This window comes from Microcebus murinus, chromosome X, assembly GCF_040939455.1.
Source record: "Microcebus murinus isolate Inina chromosome X, M.murinus_Inina_mat1.0, whole genome shotgun sequence".
NCBI classification, from domain to species: domain Eukaryota; kingdom Metazoa; phylum Chordata; class Mammalia; order Primates; family Cheirogaleidae; genus Microcebus; species Microcebus murinus.
In genome coordinates this window covers 64,909,259-64,919,059 of record NC_134136.1, presented here as the reverse complement: position 1 = coordinate 64,919,059, position 9,801 = coordinate 64,909,259, and the positions used below count along the sequence as shown (strand labels likewise).

Below are 9,801 nucleotides of genomic sequence, written 5' to 3'. Positions count from 1 at the left end.
GGTTCTAGCTATGTTTCCCAGGCTGTATTCGAACTCCTGGGCTCAAGCAATCCTCCTGCCTTAGCCTTACGAGTAGCTGGTACTATGGGCACAGGCCGCCACACCTCGCTCTCACACTGAAATATTTAGGAGCAATAAGCATCATGTTTGCAACTTACTTTCCACTGTTTCAAAAAAATACAAAAATATATATTTATTTAAAGAGAATTTTATAGCAAATGTAAATAATTGAGGAATCTCAGTGAAAAATATATAATAGCTCTTTGTACTTTTCTTATAATTTTCCTGTAAGTTTGAAATTATTTCAAAATGAAAAAATGTAAAAAGAAAACAGATGGATGTACATGTTAAACTAATACATTAAGTGCTCGCTCCATCAGAACATATGCTAAAATTGGAATGATACAGAGAAGATTAGCATGGCCCCCATGCTAGTTTGACATGCAAATTTGTGAAGCATTTCATATTTTTAAGAGATAAAAAGAAAAGAAATACATTAAGGAGTGGGTTGTCCACTTAAACTAGTCTACATTAAACACTACTACATCTAGCTCATTAACTACTTTGAGTGGTGAGAGATGTCAAGGAAAACCATTAATGAAAATAAAGGATCTTAACATAATTATAAAGGTCAGTGTAAAAATATTGTTCCCCTCTTGACCAATTCTTAATCATACAGAACTTTTCCAAGAACACTTCTAGAGTATAAAGTCAGGTATACCTATTTCTACAAATCGGCCATGCCAATTAGCCCTGAGCTATAGATACTGGATTTATCAAGTGAAAAATGGAGGCAGGTAACAGATGTCAATAAAAAATGGAGAAGATGACTATAACAGTAGCATTGGCATTCACTTCAATTGGAGCTCAGAATATGATACCCCAAAGTATGGTACCTTGACATGCTTAATACTTTGAACTGAAGGAATCCTTGAAAGGGGCTCAGAAGCAAGAAATGTTCATTGATAAGAGACTTAAAAAGAACGAAGTCATGGCCAGGTGCGATGGCTCACACCTTTAACTCTAGCACTTTGGGAGGCCGAGGTGGGAGAATCACTTGAGGCCAGGAGCTCGAGATCAGCCTGAGCAAGAGCAAGACTCTGTCTCTACAAAAAATAGAAAAATTATCCAGGTGTGGTGGCATAGGCCTATAGTCCCAACTACTCCTACTGAGGCAGGAGGATCACTTGAGCCTAGGAGTTTGAGGTTATAGTGAGCTATGATGATGCACTGCACTGCACTGCACTCTCTAGCCTGGGTGACAGAAAGAGACCTTGTCTCAAAAAAAGAAAAAAGAATGAAGTCAGCATAAATATATGGAAATCAATCTTAAATGCTGCTGACAAGTCTCAAGTGTCCAGGAGGAAAGGACTGCAAAATGTCAAATACAGTAGTGTTCTTGTGACTATTGTCATTATGTTCATTAATAGTTTTTTCAAGAACATGGCTGCATTACATCTGCAGTAGAATTGAAAGAGATGACAGATGGGTGTTGGGGGGTGCAAAAATTCTCTTTAGATATTTCCCTTTTGGTTCTGGAAACAAAGAGCTAAGATGGGACAACAGTTTGGGATCTTATATCAACCCTTGGCAAGATGCCTCATGTGTAAGGTTATTGATGTGTAAGGGCTGGGAGGGTCCCCACTAAGTGATAATATCTGCTACAAGACCTTGATTTTATAGAAACTGGTTAGTGGCAGAGCTAGGGCTTAAAATACAGGCCTTCCTGATTCCAATCCCAGCCTTCTTTCTATTACACCACTCTGCCTTCCTGATACAAAGAAATTGTTTTCACAAATCAAAGGCTTCCTTTAGAAACCTGTGGCACCTGCAGAAAAATGTTAACTTCCCATACCATCCATAGAAGCTGGCACATGCATTAAGCAGCTACAGTTAACACGAGCACTGTTATTACAGAAAGTGTTTATGTCACTTCCTTCCCACCTCACTGAATGTTTACTCCTCAAATTTCAATAAAATAAAACTAAACGAATCCACCACCCATTTCCAGAATTCAAATTGGAAAAACAATTACCAATGAACAACATCAACAGAAACGAGAAGATTCTCTTTGAACACATCATTCACTGGAGCAATATTACAAGGAAAATCAGAGTCTTTTGTACAGGAGAAAAATCTCTGTGAGAAATATGCAGAGGAATCATTTCATTTCTTTGCATCTGCCCTCCTGGTGGGAGGTATCAGGGCTTGGGTAGCCCAAGAAGCTATAGGAAGCATATTACAGAGAGTTTAATTTATTCAAAGAAAATCAGAATCAACTAATCAGAAGGAAGGAGAAAATGCATTAATTAAACAGCTTTACTCATGCAGAAAAGCTGCCAGCATGAGCACTTCAAATTACCTGGGCACACCTAATGCATTTGCATTTGCTCGAGAGAAATGTGTTCTGCCCTACAAAGCCACGAACATTTCATAATTCCATTTGAGCGAATAACAAAAGAGAATTGACAGCTAAGAACCACCTTCCACACTTGGGGGCTATAGCCTTTTCCTAGGAATTTTTAGCTCAAGTAGAAATTCTCTTCTTGACTGGATGTGGAGAGAGGAAGTTTAAAGTCTTCTGTAAAGTAAAAGGCTAAAAAAGAATCCCCCTCTTCTCTATCCCCCCAACAAAGGAGGTGGGGCATTAACTGGCAGGAGGCTAACAGCATTCTTTTGTTAGATATTAACATAAAATAAGGCAGTAGAACTGGATGTCCATCAACAGAATTAGAAGGAACTAAGTAAGTTTTAAGAACAAAAGGTTTACTTATTTAAATTACAGGAGTTGAGAAACAGCTGGGAATGCAATTTCTTTCCCAGAGTAAAAAAGTGCAAATAGTTAAATGTAATTATGTTGCAATAAAATTTTATCATTTCAGATTGAATTGTACAATCATTCTAACTAAAATAACCCTAGAGACAATATTTAAACATATATACTGTTATGTTTTATCTCAGCTTTTTTCAGTTAAGCTTATTCATCAAACAGCTCAATATTTTATTTTGGTATTTATTCCTGAGAAAGCTTTCCAATGTGACGTTAAAGCACACGATATTTACCAACCAAAAAGAACTATCTTAAAAATCTTTTAAAGTTGCCTCATGATTTTTATTGCTTTACATAACATTTTTATAACCCATTTTGCACAAGAAAATATACTACAATTAGTAGTAGATTTTATTACTCTGGGATTTTGCAGTTGAGAAAAATAGAAATGCCCATTAGAAAATTACCAAGAAGTTTCCTTTCTACTTCAGAAAGAAAAGTATTAATTTGAAATGCAAAAAAATGAAATAAAACATGAGCTTTACCCAACTTTGGTCTAATTTAATAGATAATGCATGTAGTTTTATTCTCAAAAAGGAAGCATTTTTTTTCATTAAAGTATATCATTCATCACATAGTGCTTACTAAAACATTCTATAATTTTGCCTAAAATGCCTTATCTGTGCAAATTTGAGATCAAGTTTCTAAACAAGTTGTCTCAGATCTGCTTGTAAAAGTGTATTCTAAGATTTCTATGCCATAAACAATCTTGATTAAAATGGTCAAGGACGAATTGTCAATACACATGCAGGACATTTCCTCGGAACCAAAAAGACCAATAGAAGGAAGAGAAGTTAGATGGAAGGTAGGTATCTATAGCAGAGATCTGAGAGAAACCTCTCATCTAGATTACAAAAGTTTTTGGAAACTCGACTGTTTTACTCTCACACAGTCTGATGACATATGATTAAGCTCATTCATGAATTTTTACTCCCCTAACTAAAATAAACTGCATTTATGAAATATCTTCTCATGAATTCATTCGAATACCTTCATCATTTGTGATAGATAACAGTCAATACTTTCAAATACTAGTTTCAAATACAAATTTCAAAGCCACTTGTGAGTGGCTGCTTAATTGCAAATACCTTAGCAAGACATTGCTGACCTTCTAGCCTAGGTTTCAGTGCATTTAGTATCTTCCCAAAATATATTAGTTAGCAATGAAATATACTCAGGTATAAATATACTGATGAGACAGGCGTGTGAAATATGAATGAAGGTTTGAATATTCAGTTTTAAATATCCCCAACAAAAGAAACTACAAAGACATGTCATTGATCTAATACTTGTTTGCACATTCTTCAGAGCTATGCATGAAACATAATAGGATTTCTATGGACCAAAACAACAAAAGGTATAAACTGCCTTTTCAATTGCGAAGTTTGTTCATTTATTCCATTGGTAAAAAAATGTAAATCTGAAGTCATTTTTTGTTAACTGACACCAGCTCTTTCTCACTAAACTTTTTTTAAAGAAACAAGTGTAAATAAAGGTCAGAGTAAAGTCAAGCTTTTTCCCGTGGAAAAAGAGGCAGTTTAAAGAAATTTCATTAAATCATCTCTGTCAATTGGAAACTGACATGTAAATTAATTCTGGCGTTTGAGGTATTTTAACACAGCTACAGTTATGTATAGTCTAGGCAAAACAAATATGGGTATTTAAGAATCTCAACAGTGTTTTCTATAAATCTTTGTAATATAAATATAAATCACATGATATCAACATCTTTCATGGAGTTCACATAAATCAAAGTATTAACATGTTTTGATTTAATTTCCTAATAAATATTTACCTAAAATATGAGAGAATTAAGATATTTTACTCACTGTTAAAATTATTTCTAAAGAACCAAGTAGATGCTCAATAGTAGTTGCTCAATAAATTTTGAGCAAATGGCCCAATAGTCAACCTAAAGAAGAAAGGAAGGGAAGAGATTCAGCAGACAAAAGAAAGGAGAGAAAGACAAAAGTGGAAAAAAGGTAGAAAATTGGTGGAGGAAATATTTGTAAAATTTAGTCATTTCTCTCAACTCTTGTAAAAGATTATTATTTCAAGTAAAAAAGAAATCTGATTGTATTAATGTTGAATTCAGTACCTAATTTATATATGCATGTTATTTGAAAATGTACTACAGTTGTCCAAACAGCCAATGTTAATAACAAAGTTAACTAATTTGGACTTGTGTAGACTGGACCAAATTCTATAGGCTATTAATGTGGATGTTTCCCTCTTACCTGCACTTCAGAGTCTTATCTGTAACTGTCTCTAAGCCCCAAGTCACACTACCTCAGTTAATTCAGAACTTAATTTATCTGTCCCAGATTGGAGTCTAAGGGAACATAACAATCCAATGCAATATGAGTTCCTAAATTGGATTCTGGACCAGAACCCTGCATTATCCTATACAATGTGTGACTATTAAGCATCTGAAATATGGATAATCCAAGGTGACATAGCTCTAAGTGTAAAATACACACCAGATTTTGAAGACATAGCATTAAAAAATGTAAAATATATTATTAACATGAATTTCACCAGTTTCTTTATACTGTTAAAAATATAGAGAATTTAAAATTCTCTATAGATAGAGATAGAGAATTTAAAATTCCATATATAGCTTGCCTTATATTTCTATTGGCCATAGCTAGTCTACAAATCCAAGCTAAGCAGTTTGTACTTTACCCTGGGCAGCCATTGTAGTTCCTTAAGCAGAAATCTCTGATTGCTTTTGGAGAGACTAGTCTGACTATGGCCTGGAGGGTGGCCAGGAGGGATAGCACATTATGGGAGTGCAAGAGGGAGGTGATGCTGCTCTGGACAAGGGTCATGGCTATGGGGCTGGAGAAGAAAGATATAGTCCAAGAGACTATAGAAGGAAGTACCAACAGGTCTTTGTGATTTTCTGGATGTAGGGAGTGGTGAAAGAAGTACAATCAACTATATTTCATGGTTTCTCACCTGAGAGATTGAAAGAATTGTGGTTCTTCTGACAGAAATGGAGTAATCACAAAGTTTTGGGAGCAATGATATTAAGGTTTTTAACATTTTATTTGGGAATAATTGCAGACTTATAAAATATTACAAAAGTAGTTCACAGAGTTCCCATATTCCCTTTACCTAGTTTTCCCACATGTTAACATTTTATAGAACCATAGTATTATATTAAAAATGCACTAATTTATAAACTAATCTATAGACAAAATATTGCCATTTCTATATGGAATGAATATAAATATTATTAATGAGATATTTTACACTCGTTTCAAGGGCAGACAAAGTCTTTGAAATCTTCTGTGTATTTCACACCTATAGCCCATCTCAATTTTGGGCAGCCACATTTCAAGTGCTCAACAGGCACATGTGGCTAGTGGGCACTGCATGTTTGAGGCATCCACAATTTACCCCCAACATTTCTTTTCAATGTTATCTCCTGCTGTACACCTAAGAAAACTCTCTACTTCAGCCAGTTTGTTCTGGACCAGGATGGCAAAAAGCTGGCCTCATGTCCCTTTTACTCCCCTCCCACAATCACAATAGACATTAATAATCATTCATATGACAGTTACCAGTGGAATCCCTGAATCCTTCCCAATACAATGCTCCAGAAAACACTAAAAAATGACCAAGCTGGCATTTAAAATGAAACCCTTTTTCCACCTATCATTTAGTCATTGTCCCCAGGAATCTCTAGCTCATTCCCACCTCCAAATTTGCTCCTTCAATTTAGTCAATCTGCTCAATCCTTGTTTTCCTTGAGGGCCAAACTTAAGTCCCCTTTCATGCAGTCTTCTTTGGCTCCTATTGAACATTCTTTCTTCTAACTTATTTTAGGTTTCTATCCTGCACGTCATTTCTTAGTGTTTATTTCTTCCATGACAGTTTCATTTAGTTCTGTCTTCCCAGTCAAATTATAAACTCCTTGAAGATGGGTACTATGTTATATGTGTTGAGGCTCAGAAAACAATATCCCAAAATAAAGGCCTCTGAAGCAAAAGTTTTTTGTTTTTTTTCTTCTTACTTTCTCCTGTCCTCCTATCTTTCAGTCTCATTCTCCCCCAAGGTTAGCCATAGAAACTAGAATCCATCTTCCCTAGGGAGGATCATAGAAACCAGGACCCCCATTCACCAAAGACAGCCATAAAACCTAGAAACATGATTCTAACTTTCCCTCCACCTTTCTGTGTAAATACTGGCCATTAAAAAATTATCTGACCTACCTTGTTTGACTGTAAGTCATGAGACCCCTATTCCAGAGAGGGCCCTGCCCCACACCCAGAAGGAAGAAGGAATGCTACTCAGAGAGGCCAAGAAGAATCTAGACAGGACTTACTCTGGGTTTCCTCACTCAATCTATTGACATTAGATCATACATATTTTGTCCATTTATATTTCTACAGGCATGGCTGTTCCTACTTTGTTGAATCTAAGCATAAAAATGCAAAATTTCCTCCATATCTTTGGGTCCTTGTGGGAGTGAGGGGAAACTTCCACTTTGCCCCAGAAAGTTTGCTGAAAGATCAACTCATAATAAAGCACATTAATAAGAGAAAAGTTATACAAATTTTATTGTTACCATACACACAACAAGAATCAAAGAGTGATTACACAACATCCTAATGAGACCCAAAAACTTATATATCCTCATTTCGGAGGATAGGGTGGGGATGTGGAATATAGGTAATTCGGTTGAGGGGCAAATAAATAGTTACTAGGGGAAATGAATAGATACTTAGAATAATGATTGGATGGGGAAAACAGATGACTTATAAATGATTCTCTTTGCAAATTAAATTAACCTGAGAGACATATTTAAAATGAGTTTGGCCAGGTCTGATCGCATTCTTGATCTTCTTTCCTATAATGTATTGAGATAATAGGAAGGGAAAGAGAAGTCAATTGTTCTTTTGATAGGTCTGTTTTTTTTGTTGTTTTGTTTTGTTTTTAATGAAGAAAGAGGGAAAGCCCCTTCTAAGGCCTGTTGATCTCTAAAGACCTTCAATTCAAAATACTCTATACCAAGGAGTCATATTTGGGGGTGAAATTTTCTGAGCTCCTTCATGTTCATTTTGAAGGCTCCTATATATACATGTTAAATAAATTTGTATTCCTTTCCTCCAATTAATCTGCCCTTTGCAAGTTGATTTTTCAATGAAACTTTAGAGGGCAAAGAAGGGGAAATTTCCCCTTGACCCCGATATAACTTTTTTATACTCATATAGATCCTAAAAGAATGCTGGGAATAAAGTAGATGTTCCATGAAAACTTCTTGGTTGATAGAATGATTATAACACACATTGTCTTCTATCAGTTAAGTTTATAGCCTAAATCTAATTTTTCATAACCACTGCTCCAAAACTTAAAATGCTCACATGGTTGACATTATGAATAGGCACAATTTCTTAATTGCTTTTACAAATGTTTGCTTAATATAATCTTATATTTGGCTGGAGTAACCCAACCTAACCCATTTTCAGGCTCCAGTCCCTGCTCCACTACTTACTAGCATTGTGATTTGAAGTAAGTCACATAAACACTTAGGTTTGGTTTTCTGATCTATAAAGTGAGGCTTATAATGCCTTACCTGTCTCACATGGTTGTTGTAGGGATCAAATAAGGTAGAATAGTGTATACATAAAAGCATTAGATATTTACAATCAGAGAGGCCTAAGATGGAATCCAGGCTCTGCCACTTACTATGTATGCAACCTTTATCAAATTACTTAAATTATTTGCATCTCAGTTTACTCATTTGCAAATATAGGCACAATAGTATCTACATCTCAGTGCCAATAGTGACTTGAGGTATGTGAGGAGCTTAGCACATTGCCAGAGATGTTGATGCCACTCAAGGTGATTATTATTCATTATTAATCTTCACAAAATGGTTTTATGTAGAAATGGCTAACCATTCTAGGCACACTGCATCATTGATTCATTTCCACTGAATTCAAAAGAAATCTTCCATGTTGAAGTTTGCAAACATCTATAGGATTGGCACGGTGATTAGAAACAAATTCCCTCCTTACACAAAAAACTTATGATTTGTTATTTTAAAAAATCATTTTATTTGACTTAGAACTTTCAGAATTAAATAAAATAGCTCTTCTAGATTGCCTATACCTTTAAATAAAATGCTTAAATCAATTCCAAGAAAGAATATGATTTGAAGTGAGAAATTAACCTATGTTTGTGGTCAGGGTAGGATCTTCTGTGTGATCCTTACTCGTTAAGTGATAATCATGGAATATATTAGTAGAAAGGGCTATTAGGAATTATCTGCCAAAAGCTTCATTTTGCAGATGGGGAAACTGAGGCCCAGAAAGGAGAAATAGCCCAATGTCTAATTGTGTCTTTGATATAATGCCTTATTATATTAAGCAATTAATTCTAAATGAAATAAAATGAATTCTAAACATGAAGCAACAGAATGATTAGTAAAGCCATCAGTAATCATAGAATGAAAATATCATAAATGAAGTCTTTGGCTTCTTTCCTCTTTTTTCTGGCACCTGATGTTACAAATGTGATAAATCTCATATAAACCTATTATATTTAAACTAGAAGCATAGAGTAGAACAAAGGGAAGAATGCTGAATAAAATAGTGTGGTCCTTAGGATGAGAACTGGAAGCTAGTGGCAGGAGGGAGGGTGGAGAGATGGAGGAGCAGCTTTGCAAGTGGTTCATAAATAACAGCCTACATCCCATCTAACAACATATAAGAATGAAAGGAAAGTAATACAATTTGTTATTGTTTAGAGATGGAGTGAAATTTTACAATGTTTCAAATGAGCAATTTTCTCCTCACATTAGTACTCTGGGGACGGCTAGGCCTTCTCTTTTGTCTCTTCCAGTTGCCTTGAATGGCGATCAGCAATGCATGATCAGCCAAGAGGCATCAGCTCTAATGCTATCATCATATGCCAGCCAGAGGGAATGTGAAAGGGGAAATGGGATTTGCCACTGCAAA

At 35.3% G+C, this 9,801-nt stretch overlaps 1 non-coding gene across 1 annotated transcript; it reads left to right on the top strand.

Annotated features, from left to right (window-relative positions):
* The first annotated feature begins 364 nt into the window (after positions 1-364).
* On the top strand, positions 365-471 carry LOC142866050 (U6 spliceosomal RNA). Its single transcript, XR_012916121.1, has one exon. It is a non-coding gene; the product is annotated as a U6 spliceosomal RNA (small nuclear RNA).
* Positions 472-9,801: the final 9,330 nt, after the last annotated feature.